Consider the following 25,576-nt stretch of genomic DNA (forward strand, 5'->3'; position numbering starts at 1 on the left):
CCCAATAAAAATTAATCTCCTGTTCAATCTACCTTCCTGATTCCAGGCTACAGCCATTGGCAACTTTCGTCTGTACCTCTTTTAATTCCTGTCCATTTTCACTTGAGTTGTCTCTTTTTTCATTCTAAAATTTACTGGGTGGAAAGTCATAATATAAATTCTTTCTATTCCTTGGGAAAATCTGATGTAACTTCAGCCATCTTTTAAAATGATGTGGTTCAATATTGCATCATGAACTGGCAAACTGAATGGTCTGTGAGAATTAAATCTGAATTAAGTTACTTCTGTTGTTTTCTTTCCTGTATAACTGATTAAAGATGTCATGGTAAGGGACTGCCAGAAACAACAGGAAAAAAACAATGTTAAATTGTTCCAGATGTTGTGAAACAAACACAGACCTATTATGAAGTTATTAAAAATTGGATCACTGTCTCTGTTGATTATTCCACCTAACACTTCGTATCCAACGTGGTTTTTTAAAAAAAAGCATGTTTAGAGAAGCATTTGGGCTAAAAAATTTGTCTGGAAGCTTAATGCATCCAGCTTTGGGATATTCTCCGCAAACAGCCACTAATGATAGATAAATGATCAAGGTTTATAAAGCATGTCAGAATCCCTATTTTGAATGTATAGGTGGGCCCAGCATAACAGTAAGCATACAGACAGGAGGATTTGATCTCTGATCCTTCTAAGCCTGCTGGATAAATGGAGTTTGTACTTTGCAGTTTCCCACATTGTATTCTTAAGAGTCCCATCATTAAACCTCAGCATGGTATTGTTCTGCTGTTCCCTAATAGTAACAACAGTCTCCAATGCATGCTCTGTTCCAATCTATCTTCAAATGCCACTACATTATTGCCTATTTTTGTAGTATTCTATTTATCACACTTGCAAATTCATTTCTAATTTCCTGATCTACAAAGTAAAAACATGTTTCTGTTTTATTTTAGCAACTGTATAGCTGATACAGGTTTCTCCATAATGTATTGTTGACTAGATATTAAAAATTAATACTCAGACAGGTGAAATACTTATAAATGATGGACTAATATTACCCAAAATGCGGTTGAAAGGGGTAGAATGCATTGAATTTATTCCAGCATATTTCTAACCACCTGTTGCCTCAATCATCTTCCAGTGAAATGGATTCCTATTGATCTCTTTCATCTTTGTTGGCTTCTTGCATTCTGCAACAGCTGTTGGCTTCATTTGAGAGGCATACAGCAAAACAAATACAGAGTTTTATATAACAAACATATTTTGAAAAAAAAAATAGATATAGAAGTCTAGGTATGTTTTTAATGTTAGGATTTTCCACTAAATACGTGACAGGAACTAGTTAACACATTTTTAATTTATAAAAACATTATTTTTAATCAACATAATTTCTATGAAAACTTCACATATTTTGAATAATTGTTTGTAATTATCTTGTGGGTGGCATGCCCTTGCCTCAGGGCTTACAATGTGTCTATCTTTTCATCCTCTCCAAGGAAGGGGAGAAAGGGGTTTAAGCCCTTTCCACCAAAAGGGTAGGGTTGTAGGGAAGCCTGGGTCTTCTCTCTCCACAAGACTCCAACCCAGGGCTATGTGAGAGACAGTAATAACAAACTCTCTGGAGTGCTTTGGGGCTGCCTCCCTGGGCCACTTCCTACCACTTCCCCTCCAGGTCTTAAAGTCCAAGAAGAAATAGCACAAAACAACTGAATCTTTGGCTCAGCTGGTAGCCACCTTCTTTGCATGCTAGCCCCAGCTTCATGCTGGTCTAGCTTCCTGGTTTCACTGTCATCACCTGGGGTCTGCCACTCTCCCTCTACCCTGGGTTTCAGGCAGGCTGTAGTCCCAGATCAGCCCCTATCTCCAGTCAGCCTCCAAGGCTTCTCTCAGTTTTCAGCCCAAGAGAGAGAGCTCCCAGCTACCTCTCCCTGGAATCCTTTCCATGGATGCTCCTCCAGAGCCTGGGATAGCTGCCACGTGCAGTAAGGACTCTGGCTATACCTTATTCAGGGTCTCCCAAGATAGGTCTCTCTGCCTTTACGGTCCCTGTCTTCTCGTTTCTCCCTCCCTCCCCTCTGAGCTGTCTGTCTCCCTTTTCAGCTCCTCCTTCCGCTGGAACAGGCTCTGCAAGTGCAGCGGGGCAGATCAATCTGGGCCCAGAACTGCTTCTTAACCCCTGCTATTCCAGTGTGGCTTATATACCTTATCACAAGGACCCTCAGGCTAACTTTTCTGTATCTCATCATGTCTTCTCAATCCAGATTATAAACTGTGATGCAAATTTGTACCTTCTCTTTATGAAAGATTTAGGGGGAAGGAGGAATGGTGGTACTTTTTGTCTAAGTGAGTTAGTGGAGAAGCACCTGTCTTCCCCCAGTTCAGGGATCACACTGGGGCTTAGGTGGGAGGTGAATGTCCAGATGCCTAGAGGGAGGCAGCAGCACACATGCTCAGAGGTGGAAACAGGCATCTAGGAACTCTTATTGTAAAACCTAGATGTGGAGCGAGTTCAGGTGTCTACCAGGATGCTGAGCAATGGTTTTGTGGATCACAGTGGTGCCTAAAAATGAGGTTTGGGTGCCTTACTCTGAAGGTTGGGTATCTGAGTACCTTTGTGGGTCCGGGCCTAAAACTAATGACCATGCAAATGACAAGTTGTGATGAGTTGTACAAACTCCATACTGACCAGGAAGGCTGCTGTGGGCTGAATCAGCCTCACCCTGCTACACCTGCTGTCAGGCTTAGAGGGAGGGATTAAAAGGGGGAGAGCACAGCTCTGGTGGGATCTGAGTATGAAGGAGCGCGGACCCCATTCTGTGAGAGAAGCCTGGCTGGGGCCAGGAACAGCTTGAGAGGCTGTTCCCTGCTTGCTAGAGCCCATCGGCAGGAAGATGGGACTATTGTTTTGACTTGTCACCGGTGACTCACCAGCAGGTGCAAAGTGAGTCTCCTGCAGTTACTACCCTGCCTGAAGAGGCTAAATAAGACCTTTTATTTCCTTACACTCAATTTCGGACGCAGCAGTGGTTTGTCCTGTGCCCAGAAGACCTCAAGTGTTGATGCACTGCCTCTCAACCGCCTTGCTCTTTCTCCACATCATCCACATAGGTCTGGGTGGTTTATTGACAATCTGTGACAGATCTGTTGTGAAGGGAGGAGGCAGGTATGCCTTTGATGGAGAACTGGCACAGCATCTGCTGAGCTGTAGTCTTGAGTGTCTAGGTACTCCTATTTTATGGCCTACACCCCTCACACTTCTTCTGTCACTTTGTCATTACCAAAACTCTCACTTTCCTTTCTCTACTTTCCCTAGGGTGACCAGATAGAAAGTATGAAAAATTGGGATAGGGGGTAAGGAGTAATGGGCTCCAATATAAGTAAAAGCCCTGAATATCAGGACTGTCATAAAATCATGACATCTGGTCACCTTAACTTCTCTCCCCCCTGCTCCTTATTCTTCCACTCTTCCCCATACCTGCTCTGCCTTCAACATAATTTTCTCTCTTACTTTCACTGCAGCCCCAGTGTTATTTCTAGAGTATTATTTCTAAAAGACTTTGTCTTTTAAATAATCACCCATCTAACTTACTGTTTTTTTGGAACTTAGGACAATACTTACCCTATTGCTCATTAAAAAGCCTTCCTGCAATAATAGAAACTGAAGCACAACAATGAGGATAGGAGATGTAGGTGGGGACAGGGGGATGGAAAGCTAAAAGCTATGTGGCTGAATCCTAAAATGGCAAGAGTGTGGTTCACTTTGCTTTACAGGTGAGATTACATCTTAAAAGCCTTAGGAAATTGCCCATAGGGCAGAATGTGGATGCTTGGTTATTAATCGGTATCCTCCACAGAAATATCCCAATCTACCATTGGATCAGTGGTCCACACCAGATACTATTTTATTTCCAGGTGTTTGGTTTTGACTTGTGTAGTCCTAAAAAATGCCTGAGAATGCAGTTAAAGGCAGCTGAGTGATACTTGCAGCTGCAAATCAGAGAAGGTTTGGGAGTAAGATATCAGAGAGCGCCTTTTCGGTCATCAACAAGGATTCTGAGTGGTTAGGAAAAAGAAATCTAGCATGTGAAAGTAAGACTGAAATAAGAAGAGAAATCACAGGAAATATAGTCTGTGGAGGAATGAATAATTGTGGGGCAGGGAAGGTTGGAGCTCGATGAGGGTGATACAGAGCATGTGTTCAAGCAGTGAGCTTGGCATAGTTTTATGTGAGAGACAGTTGAGGAACCAAGTTTTTGAGATAAGATATTAATGATCTTTTGGTCATTTGTATTGATTTTAGAAATGTATAATAGCTTGTATTTAAGTAATCAGGAAAACTAAAACCACTCATGCTAACCTTGCATTTATAGTTAATGAAGATGGGATTTTATGAATATGTTTTAAATTGTTTCTCACAGAGTGACTAACTGGAAACCCATAGGAAATGATTAATGTCAGGTTGTTTCTTGGAAACGCTGCACATGAGTGAGTGTTGTGAAAGTCTGTTATACAAATATAAACAATAAGCTGTAACAGTCTGGCAGTAGAAAATTATGTTTAAAAACACCTGGATTGAATTCTGTCTGTATTCACTTGTAGGTAATGATTCAGGATCTGTACTGAAACAGTTTACTACATATAGTAAGGGTAAGTAACTTTTCTTTCTAAATTCCCTCACTGTTGTTCAATAGTAAAATAATTATTCATTGGTATATGTAAATAATCAAGTAAATGATATGAATGCTTGGGGAGTTAAAATATTTTTACGTTGCATTGAGCTTACATTTAAAAAGATGGGTAATATGACATCCTTAAATTCTACTATTGTATGTAACTGACACGCACAGGCGGGTCTTGCTGTTTTTCATATCCCTAACACTGCTTTTTAAACCTTATCTAAAGTAAAACTCTCAATTTTTTAAATTTACTTAAGTTTTTTAGTTTGAGGTTGTGACATTATTGATATAATCTGGGGCCATATAGATCATTGTTGCAACCATGGTCCTGTAGTGGCACCAAGTCTTGTATAAAGGGAGTCAAATGAGGTGTCTAAGACAAGGTTATGGTTTACTGGTTATGATTATGCTGTGTATATGTGTGTATCAATTTTGTAGTTGAAGTTATGAATATTGGCTCTATACTGTCTGTATTTCAAACTTATGCTTCTGGGAGACTTCCCAGACAAGTTGGTGTTAGCTCTGCCTAGCCTGCTTGATGGCCCATTAAGGACCATCAGCTATACAACTGACCCATTAAGAGAAGGCAAATACGCCTTGCAACTCAGCAAAGTATGCAGGGACTGGCCCATGTGACTCCAGACTCCATTTTGCTGTAATTTTCCACAGTAAGGACAAAGAGGTGTTCTTAAACCTGGAAAAGACTATAAAAGGCTGATGCCATCTTGTCTTCAATCCTGTTTCTTATCTCTGGAGAGACTTTGCTACAAACTGAAGCTCTGAATAAAGGACTGATGACCCATCCCAGCTGGGGATGTACTCCAGAGACTTGATCTAAACCTGCAGTTTATTCTATCACTGCTACAAGCCTGAACCAAGAACTTTGCCATTACTGTATGATTGATGTAATTGATTCCATTTAACCAATTCTAACTCTCATCTCTATATTTTTCCTTTTATGAATAAACCTTTAGATTTTAGATTCTAAAGGATTGGCAGCAGCGTGATTTGTGAGTAAGATCTGAGTTGTATATTGACCTGGGTCTAGGGCTTGATCCTTTGGGATCAAGAGAACCTTTTTTCTTTTCTGGGGTATTGGTTTTCATAACCATTTGTCCCATAACGAGTGGCACTGGTGGTGATACTGGGAAACTGGAGTGTCTAAAGGAATTGCTTGTGTGACTTGTGGTTAGCCAGTGGGGTGAGATCAAAGTCCTCTTAGTCTGGCTGGTTTGATTTGCCTTAGAGGTGGAAAAACCCCAGCCTTGGGCTGTAACTGCCCTGTTTCAGCAATTTGTCCTGAATTGGCGCACTCAGTTGGGTCCCGCCAGAACCAGCATCGTTACAGAGGTAATATTTTGATTTACAGGCCTTGCTTCTTGTTTGAAGGGAGCGGCAATGGGCACTATTGAGATGATGTCTGAGAAGCCATTGAAACAATGACAAGAACAAGTAGATAGAATGCCACTCTCTTATATGCTATGTACATAATGTTCCCATTCTCACTCCCATAGGACCTGATCTAAGGCTCACTGAGTGATTGGAAATTGTCCATTGTCTCTAATGCTCTTTGGTTTGGGGTTGTAAGGAGTGAGTTATGGAAGGGAGGCACACAGAGTATATTCCTGTCCTAGGTGACTTCTGTTGGTGGGGGAATGGATTAAAAACCTGGAATGAGGGCATATGGTAGTGCAGCAACAGACAGCTTCTGAAGAACATTTGATGTGCCGCCCCCCTGTTTAGCATGGGGCAATATAATGTATGTGAGAACCTGACTAAAGTAAAGCTCAGAAATAAGACAATTCTATATAGATTTTGGAAATGTTTATCAATATATTATTTAAAAAGCATGAAGTAGCATTTCTTGTTATATGGTAATAAAGAACCAGAAGAAGCCCAGTCTCTGTGTCTGGAATGGACTCATGACTACTCAGCCACCTCTTGCCTAAATATTATGTATTTTAAATAGCTTTACACTTTTTAAAACTTTTGTATTTTTCACTTTATAAATCATTAACGTTTTCTGCCAGAGGGATAGCAAAAAGCATTTCCATATAAACAGACTGGAAACCCTCAGCCCCTAGAATGCTGTAAGTTATCCCTGAGCCAAAACTAATACCCTTTAAAATCATTAAATTCTACATAATCACCCAAGTTTTGCTTAAATATATTAATATTTGACTTAGCTGCCTCAATTGGATCCTATATTTAGGCTCTAGTCCTGCCAGGATTTACTTATGTGCTTAACTTTATGCATTGTGAGTGGTTCTATTAAAGTAAATGGGACTACGCTCAATATGCCAAATTAAGCATGTGTATAAATCTTTAAGGCACCAGTCCTGCAGACCGTAAGCTCTTTGTGAATGGGGACAAGGCTTTTTTTGTTATGTTCATATAGTGCCTAGCACAATGGGGTCCTGTTCTTTGAATTGGGCCCCTAGGTACTACCACAATACAAATAAATAATAATTCCTCCTATTTATTACTTTCTCTATAAAATACCTTCTTAAATTCTCCTTATACATGTTGTTTCTTAACTTAAATGTACCATATATATCTTAGTTCTGGTTTGTCCACTTACTTTAAATAGATCAAGCTGAATTTCATAATAACCCTTAGCTAATTTAAATACTTCTGTACTTGATGGAGTCTTGAAAGAAAACAGCTAACTCCGTCAACAGTTAACTTTATCAAACCTCCCTCAAATTTGAACCCTACCACTCAACCTGTTATAGTAGCCCCACTATTCTGTACTCTTTCAAATTTCATGACATTTTCTCCTCTACTGTATTAACTAATTCAGTGCCATAGAAACCAGATATGGCATGGACACTATTTCTGTTCGAACGCATCTTCTATCTTTAGAGATATTGCATTTTTCATATTCCACCTGTGAGCACTGATTTATCACTTGGTCTCTCCTTTGAATGCTATTCTTTTTTATGGCTTGGAAAGTTGATTTCTTTGGTAACAAGGACAGAAGGGCAGTTTGTTATTACAGTATTACTTACTTTTTGGCATGAGCCAAAGATTACTGAAGTCAGTGGCAGCCTTTCCATTGTCTCAGTGGGTTTTTGATTGGGCTCCTATGGATCCTGGTAGGTACTGAGGCCCTATTGTGCTTCATGTTGTACAAAAGTAAATGATCTTTGTTATTTTTAATGATAAAATGTAAGGGGTAGGGTCTCATCTTGATACATGAGTATATCTATATATAACTTCCATAGCTCTTTATCGGTGAGATCCTGCCAAAGTTCAGTAAACTGGTTTTATGTGGTGATGAGAGAGGACAGAGTTCACCTCAAACCTGGGGCAGTGCATGGGACTACAAGCAGACTTTCTGCATTTCTGTAATTGTAAGGGGTACGAAAGGGCGGGCATGTTCATTCCTGGCTTCTGGATTCATATATGCATCTCATACATATCAGTCCCTATCAGACACCCCTGATAAGATACGGTCCCGCATCAGACATTTGCTTCTCCTGTACGATCTGCTTTCTCTCTGATGAATCTCATGTTGCTGTGATGTTGCATTCCATATGCTTTATAAAAATATGTTTATAAGTGTGAATATGATGTAACTGGAATATGCTTTACGCAAAAGATCTCTTGTAAGGTATCATTACAAAGCTTATGTTCTACTGAGTGTGTTCATCCTATTTGTATGTATGTATCATTCTTGTATCTAAAACTAGAAATATGAAGTATTACTCTGAAGTCCTACTGCAATTATGCAAAGTGTGGGCCATTAATGGTGGCTTGGAATCTTGATAGCTCCCATTAACTAGGACAATTGATTGTAAATGGCTCTGTTTACTTGAAAAACTTCCTGAGTACGTGCTGGCCAACCTTGGAAGAATGGAGACTAGGGGTCTCACAGGACATGTGACCATATCACATGATACTGGAATCCATCTTAAACCTGGTGCTTTTCCATTTAGAAGGAGGGGTGGGAACCCAGAGAAAGACAAAGGATTCCTGCCTTGTGCCAAAGTTATATAAGGGGGTGGAACAGAACAAAGGGGTCCCAGTCATGTGGAATCCTCTGCTTTTCACTTAAGATGCCTGCTGTAACTAACAAGGGCTGTACCGGGGAAAGGATTGGGCCCAGACTAGGAAGGAGTCTAGTCTGTGAAAGAAGCTTATTGGAACATCTCTGAGGGTGAGACTTATTTGTACTCAATTACTTAATGTATCAGGCTTAGACTTGCGTGTTTTTGTTTTATTTTGCTTGGTAACTTACTTTGTTCTGTCTTTTATTACTTGAAACCTCTTAAATCCTATTTTTATACTTAATAAAATCACTTTTGATTATTAATTAACCCAGAGTAAGTGATTAATACCTGGGGGAGCAAACAGCTGTGCATCTCTCTCTATCAGTGTTATAGAGGGCGGACAATTTATGAGTTTACCCTGTATAAGCTTTATACAGAGTAAAATGGATTTATTTGGGGTTTGGATCCCATTGGGAACTGGGTATCTGGGTGCTGGAGATAGGTGACCCGCTGAGCAGTTTTTGTTTAAAGTCTGCAGCTTTGGGGACGTGGACCTGACCGGGGTCTGTGTTTACAGCTGACTAGCATGTCTGACTCAACAAGGCAGGGTTCTGGAGTCCCAAGCTGGCAGGGAAAATGGGCTCAGAGGCAAATTAAGTACATCAGGTAACAGTCCCAAGGGGGTCTCTGGGACCAACCTGTCACAATTGCATCATAGGATAATGTGTAAAAAGCAGAGGCAGCAAATGTGCTTCCTCTCCCACACAGATTTCTTACTCCCCTTTTAAATCACCAGCTACCTTCTTTTCTTATGCAGATTCTCCATCCCCATTCAGCCTCTCATTCCTTCTTCATACAGAAACTCAACCACTTGCCTCTCTAGTGTGGGCATACCACCACCTTTTAATGCTGATACTGGGTGGAAATAGAGGTTACTAGTTCTAGTGGGTAGACATTTTGCTCATCCTGGTGGAGTGTGTATGTAGTGAGGAAACAGGAGCCTGAATGTGTGGGAGTGATGGTGGTGCTGCTGGTCCCAAAGGCAAGGGTGTGGTGGCAGTGGCGGATTAACGCATGGGCCCACAGGGTCCGTGCTCCGGGCCCGTGGCAGGAGCACCAGAACCTGGGTAGAAGTGGGGAGGGCCGCCAGTGCCAGAACTGTGGCCCACCCCTGCTCCTTCTCTTCCACTGAGGCCTGCCCCCTGCTGCTCCTCTTCCCCCTTGGGCCCTGGCCAGGCCAGAAGCTGGAGCTGGGCCATGGTAAGAGCCACCCAGGGAGCCCAGGCCACTGTGGGGAGCACTGGATCCTCCATGTGCTCTCGGTGGTCGCTCCAACCAGGGCAGATGGAGGGTCCAGGGCTCCCCACAGTGACTTGGGCTCCCTGGGTGACTTACCACGGCCTGGCTCCGACTTCTGGCCTGGCCAGAGGGCGCTGCCTTGCGGGGAGAGGAGAAGCAGGGGGTGGGGCCGCATGGTGAGCGGGTTGTGGGGGGCCCAAAAGTTCTTTGTGGCCAGGGCCTCAATAAATCTTAATCCACCTCTGTGTGGTGGTTATGGTGGGATGTAGGGAAAGGATGATGCGCACCTCTCCCGGGTGGCCAATTGTTGTATTGCTTAGGGGTCCCTCAATCTGCTTGTTCACTGTGGGCAGATAGTTGCCTTTGGAAAAGCAGAGGAGGCCTGTTTGGTGAAAGACCTATAGTTTGACCTGGGTGGCAAATTTTTTGATGTTTCTAGACAGGCAAAAATTCATAACATTCACAGTACCAGAAAGGCCAGCTATTCCAGCGTTCCAAGCACCGTGGTTCTGTCCCACATCTTGAGTGTTGGATTATGACAAACCCAGATTTACCAGTTCTCATAGTATTATTGTGTGTCTCATGGTTTTACTCATTGTTTTTATTTTTAAGCTGCTCATGATCTCAGGAACAGCTGGGTTTTTTTGATGATTTTTTTTGCCTTCATTAAAAATGGCCGTTATCTCCCAATGTTGCTCCCAGGCTGCTGTCAGTAATGATTAGGGCTCAGATTTTGTCATGGATATTTTTAGTAAAACAATAAACAATAATTCACAGAAGCCCATGACCTGTCCCTGATTTTTACTAAAAATACCCCTGTCAAAATGGGGAGGGAGGAGTGTACAGCACCCACAGCGGCTGGACTGCTGCGGGGTCCCCCTACCTGCCACCTGCCGTGCCTGGACTGCTGTGGTCCTCCTGCCCTCCCCCACCGCCCTCCGTGGCTGGGCTGTTGTGGGGGGTCCCCCCCCGCCGCAACTGAGCTGCTGGGGTGGGGGGGTGGGGCACTGTGGCTGCCTGCTGCAGGAAGCCCAGCTGCCCGCAGCGAGTGGGAGCTCTGGGGATCCCCCAGGGAGTTCCGGGGTTCCCCTGCTTCCTAGCGGCTAGCAGGGGAATCTTGTGACCTCTGTGACATAATCGTAATTCTAGTAATGATGAATACTCCTTGTGTTTTTATCTTGGAAATCTGTCATTAGATATTAGATGCGGAGGAGAAAGTGGAGAGACAGAGACTATAGAGGCAACAGAATGTGGGAATAGGGGAAGAAGGAGACTGCGAAGCATGGGCAAGATGGGAGGAGACTGAGGAGTAGGGAGGGAGAATGGAGGAGACTGTAGAGGAGTAGGGAGGCAGACTGAGCTGCAGGAGACTCTGGGGAATAAGAGGGAGGATATGAGGGGGACAGGAGGCTGGGAGAATAGAGAGCAGTTTGGGCACTGTGAGGATAGGAGCTGGAAGTAGGGGGTGGCAGGAGAATGTGAGGGGAAAGCTGAAGATAAAGAATGGCAGCTTTTCTGCTTTAGGGGTTAGGGGATAAATGAAATTCCCTCTGCTAGCAGCCAGGATGGCGGGAGCTACACTTTTAGGTCTGCATTGAAGGTTGCACTTTAATCCTGAAACGATCACACACAGATCTGTAGGATGAGGGGGCTTCATCCCTGCCCCTAATGATTTAAAAAATCAAGAAGCAGTCCAAAAAAACCAGCAAGATTTATTATTGTTTAGATCTCATTTGGTTTTGGATAATCTGACATGCATTTTGAACTTGTAGAATTAATAATACTACACATCTGAATAGGAAACCATATTTACTAATCTGTTTGTGGCAAAGTTCTGGAGCTTTAAACGTTGACATTTCTTCACAGGGCCGGTGCAAGGAAGTTTCGCGCCGTAGGCGAAACTTCCACCTTGCGCCCCCCCCCCCCCCCCGTGGCAGCTAACCCCGCCCACTGCCCCCCCAGTGGCAGATAACCATGCCCACCCACCCGTCCCACCTGAGGAGCCCCCCCCCGCGGCAGCTAATCCCCCCACCCCACCCGGGGAGCCCCCCCTCGCAGCAGCTACCCCCCCTTGCAAGTCCCCCCTCCATGGCAGCTAACCCGGCCCGAGGACCCCCCCCCACGGAAGCTAACCCCGTCCCCCTCCACGGCAGCTAACCCCACCCGGGGAGCCTGCCCCAGCTCTCCTCCGTGAGCATGCCGGCGCTGCTCTAATTCTCCTCCCCTCCCAGGCTTGCGGCGCTGATTGGAGGAGAATTAGAGCGGGGGCTGTGTGCTCAGCGGAGGAGGCAGAGTGGAGGTGATCTGGGGCGGGGAGTGGTTCCCCTGTGCGCCCCCCCTGTTACTGCAGGCGTCCCCCCACCCCCGCCACCGCCCCAGCTCACCTCCACTCCACCTCCTCGCCTGAGCGGGCTTTTAGGCGCCCTCAACCACTAGGCGCCCCAGGCGGCCGCCTAGTTTGCCTAAGTGGTTGCACCGGCCCTGTTTCTTGAGGGGAGGGGGAAAGTGCATCATTTTTCCTCCTAGGAATTCAGTGTTATTTCAATGAACTTCACCAGGCAACACAGTGAAACCTTTCCAGTACAGGTGCAATTTAAGACTCCTAGTTTTAAACACTACAGTATTAGCAATATGACTTATGTCCAGCATGTGCTGTTGTATCAGGATTAATCTAATGAAAGAGAAATACTTTAAATTTTATTTGGGGAAAAGAACTTAATCAGGATCTGCTGGTGCTCAGCACCTCTGAATATGATGGAACTGGTAAAAACAGTTCAGATCAACATTCAGCTGGAAAGCCTTTAGCAGGATATATTCTATTATCTATTCTATATTATGTTAACTTATGCAATTGGCCACTATGTAGGCACCATTATTTTGTATTATTAAAGTACTTTAAGAGTTGTGCCCTTGGTGAAGGCATAAACAAAGTACAAAGGCCAGTCTGTTTTCTAAATAGTAGATTGTTGTTGAAGAGTTTGTGCCAGCCAGTACAGAGAGAGCAATCATGTTTTATTCCTCTCAAGAGAGCTGAATTACTCAACTGCCTCTGCTCCTGCTGTATTACAATCTTATCCCTGAGTTAGAAAATGAAGAGGTCTACTCTGTTTGACTGAATTGCTGTTGAGAAAAAAATAATTTCTAATATAACTGGGCACAAGTTAGATATAAATATATAGAATTGTTCTAGATAGGGTCATTACCTGTGCAGTGTCTTGGACATATGCATGCAAGGCTTCTCAACAGTTTGGGGTTTTTTGTTTGTTTGTTTTTTTGTTTTTTAGAAAAGTCAGAGTAAGTTTTTTTGAGGGGAACGAATTTGTTCAGTCATCATCAGCACATTACAAGTGGCTATGTCACCCATTTATATGTTTTGATGTTCCAGGTAATGTTCTGTACTATTCTGCTGTCTGGAAAACTTGCACATTAACTCTCAATAATATTGATTTTCTCACTGCAGCAGGGAGATGTAGAGTTAAGGTAACTTGGAATAAGGGAGATCACTTAGCAGTTTGGGTGTATTTGCATCTTTATTTCAAGTCACCTTCATTTTGTTTTGGCACTCTGACCTCTTTCTAGACATGAAATAGCTTTCATTGTGTACCATGTCTTGCAAACAGTTTATCAGTTTTTTAGTTTGCATTATATAGTGAAATAGATTAACTGTGCTATCTGTTAACAGTGTTGTGCTGTTACAATGCAGGCCTTAGCCCTTGGTGTTAAAGTGGGACTGACATGCTAATGAAGGGCTCGTCTTGATGCCACAGATCAATGACAAAACTCCCTGTGACATCAGTAGGAACAATAGGGGCTGTATGATTAGCTATGAGAAGGCACTGAACAGCATTGCTAGGAAACCAGAGATGAATGCGGAAGGATATGCATGGAAGAAACCAGATTGCCTAGCCTGTAAGTGGATTGTGTGTAAAAAGGTTGGTTGCCCATCAGGTATGCAGTCTGATATAATTTTGGGGAAAGAAAGAAATTAAGATAAAGGACATTAAATCTGTGTAGTTTGGGAAATTGATAGTTTCAAAGAATATTTCATAATCAGCTTTACTTGCAAAGAGAAGGTACACTTGTGTACTGTCACTCATCATTGACTGTGTAAGAAAATAGATGGATCCACTTAGGAGGTAGATAAGATTAAAGGAACATAAGAACGGTTATAGTGGCTCAAACCAATGGTCCATCTAGCCTAGTATCTTGTCTTCTGACAGTGGCCAGTGCCAGATGCTTCAGATGGAATAAACAGCACAGGGCAATTTTGAGTGTTGTTCAGTCCTTGCCTGTAGCAGTTGGAGGCTTGGGGGGGGACGCACAAAATTTGGGATTGCATCCCTGACCATCTTGACTAATAGCCATTGATGGACCTATCCTCCATGAACTTATCTAACACTTTTTTGAACCTACTTATACTTTTGGCCTTCACAATAACTCCGGCAATGAGTTCCACAGTCTGATTGTGCATTCTGTGAAGAAGTACTTTCTTGTGTTTTGTTTTAAACCTGGTGTGTATTTTATCAGGTGACCCCAAGTTCTTGTATTATGTGAAAGGGTAAATAACAATTCCCTATATGCTTTCTCCACAGCTTTCATGATTTTATAGTCCTCTGTCATATCCCCTTAGTCATCTCTTTTCTAAGATGAACAGTACAGACTTTTTTAAATCTCTCTTCATATGGAAGCTGTTCCATACTCCTAATAATTCTTATAGCCCTTTTTTGTACCTTTCCCAATTCTAATATATCTATTTTAGATGGGGCAATCAAAACTGCATACAGTATCCAGGTTGTGCGTGTAGTGTGGATTTATATAGTGGCATTATGATATTTTCCATCTTATTATCTGTCCTTTTCCTAATGGATCCTAACGTGGTTAGATTTTTTGACTACTGCTCCATGTTGAGTGGATTTTTTCAATGAACTATCCATGATGACACCTAGATCTGTTTCCTGAGTAGTAGTAATTAATTTAGATCCCATCATTTTGTAGGTATAGTTGGAATTACATTTTCCAATGTGCATTACTTTTGCATTTATCAACACTGAATTTCATCTGCCATTTTGTTGCCCAGTTACCCAGTTTAGTGAGATCCCTTTGTAACTCTTCGCAGTCAGCTTTGGACTTATCTATCTTGAGTAATTTTGTATCGTCTGCCAATTTGCCACCTCACTGGCAGATTATTTATGAACATGTTGAACGGCACAGATCCCTGTAGAGCTCCTTGGGGAACCCCTCCATTTACCACTTTCCATTGTGAAAACTGACTATTTATTCCTATCCTTTATTTCCTATCTTTTAATCAGTTGCTGATCCATAAGAGCATCTTCCATCTTATCCCATGACTGTTTACTGTGCTAAAGAGCCTTTGGGGTGGAACCTTCTGAAAGGCTTTCTGAAGGCTCAAGTACAGTATGTCTAGTGGATCACCCTTGTCCACTTGCTCTCTCATCTCTCACAAGTGGCGAGAAGCTTGTCATATTTCCATAGTATTATAATTCTTTATCTTTCAGTGTTCTGCACATTCAGAACCAATCTAAAGAAACTTATTCAAATATTTTTATTGGGCTGTTAAATCTGGGATAATTTCACAGGGACCATGATGTCTGTCCTGTCAAGGTAGACAGAAGGAAGTGATGGGAGTGACTTCTGTGTAAAAGCCATGTAGTAGCCTTACAGATGAGCTGATGGGTGATTAAGCTGATGGGTGACAAAGTGAACAAAGGGGTTTGAGACACTTGTTCCAGTCATAACATCTAGCACAGTGGATGAGAGCCTTCACCCTTACCACAGATAAGCGGGACCTTCCCCCTATCTTGGTACAAGAACATATTTTAAATATTGTAAACATAAAGAATGAGGAGTACTTGTGGCACCTTAGAGACTAACAAATTTATTTGAGCATAAGCTTTCATGGGCTAAAACCCACTTCATAGGATGCATGCAGTGGAAAATACAGAAGATATATATATCTATACACGCAGAGGACATGAACAAATGGGTGTTGCCATACTAACTATAACAAGAGTAATCAGTTATGGTGGACTATTATCAGCAGGAGAAAAAAACTTTTGTAGTGATAATCAGGATGGCCCATTTCCAACAGTTGACAAGAAGGTGTGAGTAACAGTAGGGGAAAAAACCATGTAGTCTGCTCCCAGTGCAAGGCTCTTCAAGGTAGATGCAGAGCTCAGATGAGTGATGTTTAAGGGATTCTATTTGATCTGACACAGGCTTACCAGGAACAAGAGTTTTGACTTCCTGACAGGAATTGCCCCTCAAATATTGTCATCAGGTGTTTGTACCTCTTAGTTTTCAAATTATATAAGCAGAGACTCATGTAACTGAAGATAAAGACAACTAAGCAGTCATTCTTTATATAGGCAGTAAGGGGCACCAGAATCCTCCCTCCTGCAAGAAACTCCAATCCTGTTGAATTGAGCAAAAATGATTTCACTAAGAATGTCATGTTCCAATACTTGGCTCAGCTGACAATCAGTGAAATGTACTTTCCACCCATCGGTTCCCTAGATGCTAGGGAGGAAATGGGGTCAGCTTTGTTCAATCTGTTTTACTTCAGAAATGAAAAACTAGATAATGGGCATATAGCAGCACTATTTCCATTATTTTAGTAAGTAGATTGCAAGATTTACATTAAAGAAGGTTATATTTATACTTCTATGTAAGGTTTCATTACAGCACTTAAAGACTTGCTCTAAATAGCTATGTTCTTACAGCTTCCTCATTTGGGTGCTACCTCTCCCCTTTGTTTTTCCATTTTGCCTGGCACATTCTCCCCTCCTATCTCCTCAGTTGTGTGTTAGATTTTCATTTTTTTTTTGTGAGAAGGCCTTATCAGAGAGTACTAAAGGAATCTCTACCAGGGCCTCTGCCCAATCCTGAGAAGAGATGTGACTCTCTTGTGTAGAAGTGTGTGTGTTTTGGGATTTTTTCCCTTTAAATGTAGTCAGTGTTGAATGGAGAAAATACTTCTTTCTTTAACTTTAGCAAAACTAGTAACACTATCCAGGACTCTGGGACTTTCCTTTGCTCTTCAGAAAATTGCCACAGATTTTGGAACTGTTACCTGGACAGATACCACAAAGAAAGTTGGTTCAGTATCTCATCTGAAAGATGGCACCCCTCACAGTACATCACACCTGCACTGGTGTTAGCAGTGGGTTTGAGCCAGTGTGTGGGTATGAAGTTCTTAGCGTAGGATAAACATTCTACAAAGTGAGCTAGACTGCTGCATCTGGAACATGTTAAGCTCTTTATATTACAAAATTATAATACATCTGAGTTGGCTCTATAGTTGGTAATTAGCTAACCCTTTTAAAAAAAAGTCTGAATATATTTGCAATAGAGAAATGTGGCATCAACAAAAGTGCAAATTCAAACATGTTCAGTTCTGAATCTTTAGTCCCTAATCCATTGTGAACTACCAAGTACATTTCTAAAAAATTTTTGGATAGCCCCATTAACCTTCATTGTTAGGTTAGGATCCTAGTCTTGTAAAGTAAACAGATACTGCCAGGGACCACTGGTCTTGAACTCATGCCTGTGGGATTGCTGAGCCGGAACTTTACTCATTGTGCCTCAGCCAGATAAGGAAACTGTAGCGGATATTCTGCAAACAGAGGCTACATCCACTGACTAAGCAGGATCAGCTGAATGGCAGCTAACTGCTGATTGGTAACTGCCTAGCATAAAGCTTCCTGTTCCTGCTACACCCCTTTTCTGACTGACTAGTCATTAGGCCTGTTGCTGACCAGACCTCTAAGACGAAGTTCCTGCCTCCTTGCCTGGTTCCCACTCCTTGTTCTTGTTACCTTGCTTTGTTCCTTATTCTTGTTCCCTCGTCTTGACCCCAGTTATTGACTCCAGCTTTGACTCCTTGTGTGACTTCTGGCTCTGACTCCAGTTTGGAAAATTGCAACAGCGACATAGGAGCAACAAGAGGGAATACAGTGAGGGAATCTGCTCAATATCTTAGATGTCTATATACAAATGCAAGGAGTAGGGAAAAACAGGGAGACCCAGAAGTATTGGTAAATTAATGACTTATTTATGACTTAATTGTCATCATAGGAAGTTGTTGGGATAAATCTCATGACTGGAAGACTGGTAGAGAGGGGTACAATTTGTGTAGGAAAGACAAGTAGGGAAAAAAGAGATGTGTTTCACCGTACATCAAGAATATATACACTTGTTCTGAGGTCCAGAAGGAGGCGAAAGTCAGACTAGTTGCCCCTTTCCTCTTAACCCAGAGACTTTCAATGTCATGGTAGAGGTTCACTGTAGACAACAAAATCAGGAAGAGGAGGTGGATGAGGCATTTCTAGAACAAATAACAGAAATATCCAAAGCACAAGACTAGGCAGTAATGGGGGATTCTAACTATCCAAATATCTGTTGGAAAAGTAATGTGGCCAAACACAAAATGTTCATTTTTTCAGAATGTGGAGGAAATAACTGGAAAGACAGCCATTTTGGACTTGATTCTGACTAACAGGAAGGAATTGGTTTCAAATCTTGAGCAAGGCAACTTGGGTAAAAGTGATCATAAAATGAAAGATTTCATGCTTCTAAGGAAAGGAATGTGTAAGAACAATAGAATAAGGAGAGTGGTCTTCAAAAAAGCAGTATTTAGCAAACTCAGAGATATGATAGGCAAGTTCCCATGGGGAAAAAACCTAAGGGGAAAAGGAGTTCAGGAGAGCTGGTGGTTTCTAAACGAGACAATATTAAAGGCACAACAGCAAACTATTCCAACACGAAGGAAATATAGGAAGGATAGTAAGAAGCCAATGTGACAGCCTCAGAAGCTCTTTAATGTTCTGAAAATCAAGAAGTGGAAACATGGACAAATTGTTACGGATGAGTACAAAAGAATAGTACAAGCAAGTAGAGAAAAAATGAGAAAGGGTAAGACACAAAATGAGTTAAACCTAGCAAGGGACATAAAAGGCAATAAGCAGAGGTATTATAAATCTATTAGGCGCAAGAGAAAGACAGGGAAAGTGTAGGTCCAGTACTAGGCAAGGAAGGAGAGCTAGGCAAGGAAGAGAATAATGGATGAAATCAAGAAAGTTGGGGTGTTTAATCCTTTTTTTGCTTCGGTCTTAACTAAAATGGTTAATTGTGACCAGATTCTTAAAACAATTAACAAATACTAATTTGTTAATTAGTATTATCCCTCGTGGGAGGGATAGCTCAGTGGTTTGAGCATTGGCCTGCTAAACCCAGGGTTGTGAGTTCAATCCTTGAGGGGGCCACTTGGGGATCTGGGGCAAAATCAGTACTTGGTCCTGCTAGTGAAGGCAGGGGGCTGGACTCGATGACCTTTCAAGGTCCCTTCCAGTTCTAGGAGATGGGATATCTCCATTAATTAACAAAAAGGGAGAATGAACACATGAAAGAATAGGTTAAAATATTTAGATATATTTGATGTATTCAAGTTAGCAGGGTTTGACTAAATGTACCCTAAGGTATATAAAGAACTAGCTAACACAATCTTGGTTCCATTAGCAATTATCTTCAAGGACCCATGGAGAATGGGTGAGGTACCAGAGGATTGGAGAAGGGCAAAGATAGGTACTTGTCTTTAAAAAGGGGAACAAAAAGGACCTATGGAATTTTACACCAGTCTGTCTAGCTTTGATATCTGGAAAGATACTGGAACAAATTATTAAAATATCTGGAACATAAAAATCTACAGTTTGCTTTCAAACTGGGAGGACATATCTAATTGTTACCTGGGGTTCTTTCAACCCAAAGCTCTTGGTAACTTTTACTCTGTGCAAAGTGGTGTCAGGAAATAAATCAGGGGAGATACATCCATCCGACCGATAGATGGCTGGCACAAACAGGACAACACAAGAGTGCTTTCACTTAAAGTTAAACTTTTACTTAGCCCTACACTCCGAGTTTAGGTCGAATTTAGCAGCATTATATCAATTTAACCCTGCACCCGTCTACACGACAAAGCCGTTTTTTCCGACTTAAAGGGCTCTTAAAATTGATTTCTGTACTCCTCCCCAGACGAGGGGATTAGTGCTGAAATCGACCTTGACGGGTCGAATTTGGGGTAGTGTGGTTGCAATTCGACGGTATTGGCCTCCGGGAGCTATCCCGGAGTGCTCTGGACAGTGCTCTCAACTCAGATGCAATTGCCAGGTAGACAGGAAAAGGCCCGCGAACTTTTGAATCTCATTTCCTGTTTGGCCAGCGTGGCAATCTGCAGGTGAGTGCAGATCTCATCAGCAAAGGTGACCATGACGGAGTCCCAGAATCTCAAAAGAGTCCCAGCATGAACCGAATGGGAGATACGGGATCTGATCGCTGTATGGGGAGACGAATCCATGCCAAAAGATGAAATGCCCAAACATTTGAAAAAATCTCCAAGGGCATGAAGGACAGAGGCTATAACAGGGATCCGCAGCAGTGCCGCGTGAAACTTAAGGGGCTGAGGCAAGCCTACCAAAAAACCAAAGAGGCAAACGGCCGCTCCAGGTCAGAGCCCCGGACATGCCGCTTCTATGATGAGCTGCATGCCATTCTAGGAGGTGCCCCTACAACTACCCCACTCCTGTGCTTTCACTCCATCAATGGAGTAGCACGCAACGGGGATGCAGGTTTTGGGGATGAGGAAGATAGCTCACAGCAAGCAAGCGGAGAAACCATTTTCCCTGACAGCCAGGAATTGTTTCTCACCCTGGACCTGGAGTCAGTACCCCCCCTCCCCCGAACCCACCCAAGGCTGCCTCCTGGACCTGCCAGGTGAAGAAGAGACCTCTGGTGAGTGTACCTTGGTAAATATTATACATTTAAAAGCAAGCGTGTGTAATGATTAATTTGCCCTGTCATTTGCGGTCAGTACAGCTACTGGAAAAGTCTGTTATCGTGTCTGGGGATGGAGTAGAAATCCCCCAGGGACATCTCCATAAAGCTCTCCTGGATGTACTCCCAAAGCCTTTGCAAAAGGTTTCTGGGAAGGGCAGCCTTATTCCATCCTCCATGGTAGGACGCTTTACAACGCCAGGCCAGTAGCACGTAGTCTGGAATCATTGCATAACACAGCGTATGGTCCCAGTGTTTGCTGGCATTCAAACAACATCCATTCTTTATCTCTGTGTTATCCTCAGGAGAGTGATATCATTCATGGTCACCTGGTTGAAATAGGGTGATTTTATTAAGGGGACATTCAGAGGTGTCTGTTCCTGCTGGGCTGTTTGCCTGTGGCTGATCAGAAATGTTCCCCGCTGTTAGCCATGCAGTGGGGGGAGGGGTGAAGCAATCATCCCAGAGACTTGAGTATGTGTAGGGGGGTTAGTTGGGTTTGTGCTGCACGTTAACCCGAAAACCGCAGCCCCTCCTTTTAAATTGCCAACTCATTTTAAGTAGTCTACCCATTGTTCTCTAAAATGTGTCTTTTTAACTACCACTCTCCCTTTTTTTTCCTCCACCAGCTGCAAATGTTTCAACGCTCACACTATCTTCTCCTTCCCAGAGGCTAGCGAAGATTAGAAGGTGAAAAAAACGCACTCGCGATTAAATGTTCTCTGAGCTCATGCAGTCCTCCCACACTGAAAGAGCCCAGCAGAATGCGTGGAGGCAGACAATGTCAGAGTCCAGGAAAGCACAATATGAACGCAAGGACAGATGGCGGGCTGAAGATAATAAGTAACGGTCTGAAGATGATAGGTGGCGTCAGCTTGGTGACAGAAGGCAAGAGACAATGCTGAGGCTACTGGAGGAACAAACTGATATGCTCCGGTGAATGGTTGAGGTTCAGGAAAGGCATCATGAGCACAGACCGCTGCTTCAGCCCCTGTGTAACCAACCGCCCTCCTCCCCAAGTTCCATAGCCTCCTCACCCAGACACCCAAGAACACGGTGGGGGGACCTTCGGGCACCCAACCACTCCACCCCAGTGACTGCCCAAGCAACAGAAGGCTGGCATTCAATAAATTTTAAAGTGCAGTGTGGCCTTGTCCTTCCCTCCTCCCCCACCCCACCCAGTGATTCCCTCCTCCCCCACCCCTCCCGGGCTACCTTGGCAGTTATCCCCCTATTTGTGTGATGAATTAATAAAGAATGCATGAATGTGAAGTAACAATGACTTTATTGCCTCTGTAAGCGGTGATTGAAGGGGGGAGGGGAGAGTGGTTAGCTTACAGGGAAGTAGAGTGAACCAAGGGGGTGGGAGGGTTCATCAAGGAGAAACAAACAGAACTTTCACACTGTAGCCTGGCCAGTCATGAAACTGGTTTTCAAAGCTTCTCTGATGCGCACTGTGCCCTCCTGTACTCTGCTAACCGCCCTGGCATCTGCGTGTAATTAGCGGCCAGGCGATTTGCCTAACCTCCCATCCCACCATAAACATCTCCCCTTTACTCTCACAGATATTGTGGAGCGCACAGCAATCAGCAATAACAATGAGAATATTGGTTTCGCTGAGGTTTATCCAAGTCAGTAAACTGCACCAGCGCGCTTTTAAACATCCAAATGCACATTCTACCACCATTCTGCACTTGCTCAGCCTATAGTTGAACAGGTTCTGACTACTGTCCAGGCTGCCTGTGTACGGCTTCATGAGCCATGGCATTAAAGGGTAGGCTGGGTCCCCAAGGATAACGATAGGCATTTCAACATCCCCAATGGTTATTTTCTGGTCTGGGAAGAAAGTCCCTTGCTGCAGCTTTTGAAACAGACCAGAGTTCCTGAAGATGCGAGCGTCATGTACCTTTCCCGGCCATCCCACATTGATGTTGGTGAAACGTCCCTTGTGATCCACCAGTGCTTGCAGCACCATTTAAAAGTACCCCTTGCGGTTTATGTACTCGCTGCCTTGGTGCTCCGGTGCCAAGATAGGGATATGGGTTCCATCTATCGCCCCACCACAGTTAGGGAATCCCATTGCAGCAAAGCCATGCACTATGATGCACATTTCCCAGAGTCACTACCCTTGATATCAGCAGATCTTTTATTGCGTTGACTACTTGGATCACAGTACCCCCCACAGTAGATTTGCCCACTCCAAATTGAGTGGCACAAGCACTTTGGAGGACAGGATTAGAATTCAAAACAACCTTCACAAATTGGAGAATTGGTCTGAAATCAACAAGGTGAAATTCAATAAAGATTGTAAAGTACTACACTTAGGAAGGACAAATTAAATGTACAAATACAAAATGGGGAATAACTGGCTATGCAGTAGTACTGCAAAGATGGAACTGGGGGTTATAAAGGATTATAAATTGAATATGCTCAATAATGTGATGCAGTTGTGAAAAAGGAAAATGTCATTCTGGGATATATTTGCAGCAGTGTCTTATTGAAGACAGAAGAGGTAATTGTCCTGTTCCACCTGGCACTGGTGAGGCCTCAGCTGGAGTACAGTGTCCAGAAGGCTGAGGGGTACATAATAAGTCTTCAAATATTTTAAGGGCTATTATAAAAAGGATAGTGATCAATTGGACTCTGTGTCAACTGAAGGTAGGACAAGAACTAATTGGCTTAATCCGGAGCAAGGGCAATTTAGGTTAGATATTAGGAAAAACTTTCTTTTTGTAAGGATAGCTAAGTATTGGAATAGGTTACAAATGGTGGATGTGGAATCCCCATCTTTGGAGGTTTTTAAAAACAGGTTAAATCAATACCTGTCAGAGATGGTCTAGCTTACTTAATCCTGGACTAGATGACCCCTCATAGTCCCTTCCAGCCCTACATTTCTATGTTCACTAAATCCTTTTCAGAGTTACTGCTTTCCAGGATACAGTCACTCACTGTGTAAGTGAAATTGGGTTGTTTCATGATGATTCTTCAAGACAGCACTAATCCAGTATTTTTTTAAAATACCTCTACCCTGATAATTGAGAAGAGAACCTTCAAAATGTGAACCAAACTTAATTTGATTCAGTAACGTTTTCCTGACTCGGCAGGCAGTCTGAAATAGCTCTGAGAGAACTGTACTCTGTTGCCATATGTCTGAATGGGGATTACTCATGAATCCTAATGAGAGTTTGTATGTCAGTATTGTTAATTGATTCACTGCTCGCATACGCAAAAAGAAATAAATAATCCTATTGTATACACCTGCACTGTCTACTATGAGTGGGATCTGTTGTGGTGTTATGGAGTCAAGGATGTTTTATATTTTTAAGAATAACCCTTGGCTCAAAGATTCTCCTCGAATTCCTCTGAAATACCTTGTTTAAATATAGAATATAGTGGATACCATTATACTACTTAGAAGTGCCTTACCAAGTAATTAACATTACCATGATATTCTGTTTACTAAGAATAGAATACCACATGTACCACAATGATGTACTATTTGGACTATTTGTAAAAGCAAATGTTAAAAAGATTCTAATGGTGACTCTAAAATGCAGTTCAGGAAAAGCCTAGAAAATCTAATTTTGCTTCCAGTAGTTACCAGCATCTTTATGTATTTACTGATTCAATTGGTGGCTCTGCAGATGTGGAGTCCATTGAGGGTTACGAAACTCATAGGGGGTGATCATATATTTTATGGGATGGATCCCATGCGTACTGTGGAGTGAAATGACTGTGTAATCGAAGACGCTTTACAAATCAGGGAAAATGGGACAATGAGTACATGTGTAGAAAGGTTAAATTCTTAAATATGCTTAATATAATCAATAATTATAGATTGAGTTGGTGCTATGTTTTTAATAATGATTCAGCTGAAGAAATTACACTTGATAAAAGTCAAGCAGTCTTTTAAGGATTTTAATTATGCACACTGCTCAGTATTTTCTCGAAGATATGAAAAATAATCTGCAAACATTGAAGTGAAAAGTAAAAAAGTTAAGTAGCTGAAGAATCTTTTATTTGCCATATATATACACTGCACTATATTTTCTGCGTATTTTATTATATATTTATGTAACATGGTTCTTGTTTTTTTTCTTCATTTTAAACTCACCATTTACATGAAAAGCTAATCAGGGTGCTCAGAATTTTTTTGATTTTGGTCTTCATTTCTAAACTGTGTTTCACTCCAGAATTATACATAATTTTTTAAAGAATTCTTGTGTACTACGGGTACACATTTTTTGTCTCTCTCACCATCTGTATGTGTGCATACATACATACAGACTGTATGTATAATTAATATATAAGTATAAACCCAGTGAAATGCCCAAGACTGCTATAATAGTTTATTTCAGATTCCATCAGCTTTCAGTTTTGGTAAGTCAGTAACGTCAATTGGAATTTTTCTAAATATAGTTATGTAAAAGTTTCTGCAATTTCTGTATATGTTATCAGTAATTATTGTAATGTAAGTAGTGGTATATTGAAGTCATCTAATCAAAAGATGTGATTAGAAATGATCTTTTCACTGAAGAAACACACATGGTCACTGCCAGTGGCCTGCAGGGACCCCTGTTTTTAAGGACTAGAGAGAACTTAATTTTAATGCTACATGTTTAGTTACAGATCTCTGTTGGAAACAAGCTACTAAATGTGTGAAATTGTGCATGACATTAATAAATGCAAATAAATGCACATTGGAAAACATAATCCTAACTATATGTACAAAATGATGGGGTCTAAATTAGCTTTTACCACTCA

At 42.3% G+C, this 25,576-nt stretch overlaps 1 protein-coding gene across 3 annotated transcripts in view; it reads left to right on the top strand.

The window, feature by feature from the left end:
• Positions 1–25,576, top strand: part of CNTN1 (contactin 1) — a 430,834-nt gene that overhangs the window by 130,332 nt on the left and 274,926 nt on the right. For all 3 annotated transcript variants that reach the window (XM_054024415.1, XM_054024420.1, XM_054024428.1), the window contains exon 2: positions 4,597–4,644. The gene's annotated coding sequence lies outside the window, so the exon portion shown is untranslated. The remainder of the gene's footprint in view (positions 1–4,596; positions 4,645–25,576) is intronic.

This window comes from Malaclemys terrapin, chromosome 1, assembly GCF_027887155.1.
Source record: "Malaclemys terrapin pileata isolate rMalTer1 chromosome 1, rMalTer1.hap1, whole genome shotgun sequence".
Taxonomy (NCBI): Eukaryota; Metazoa; Chordata; order Testudines; family Emydidae; genus Malaclemys; species Malaclemys terrapin.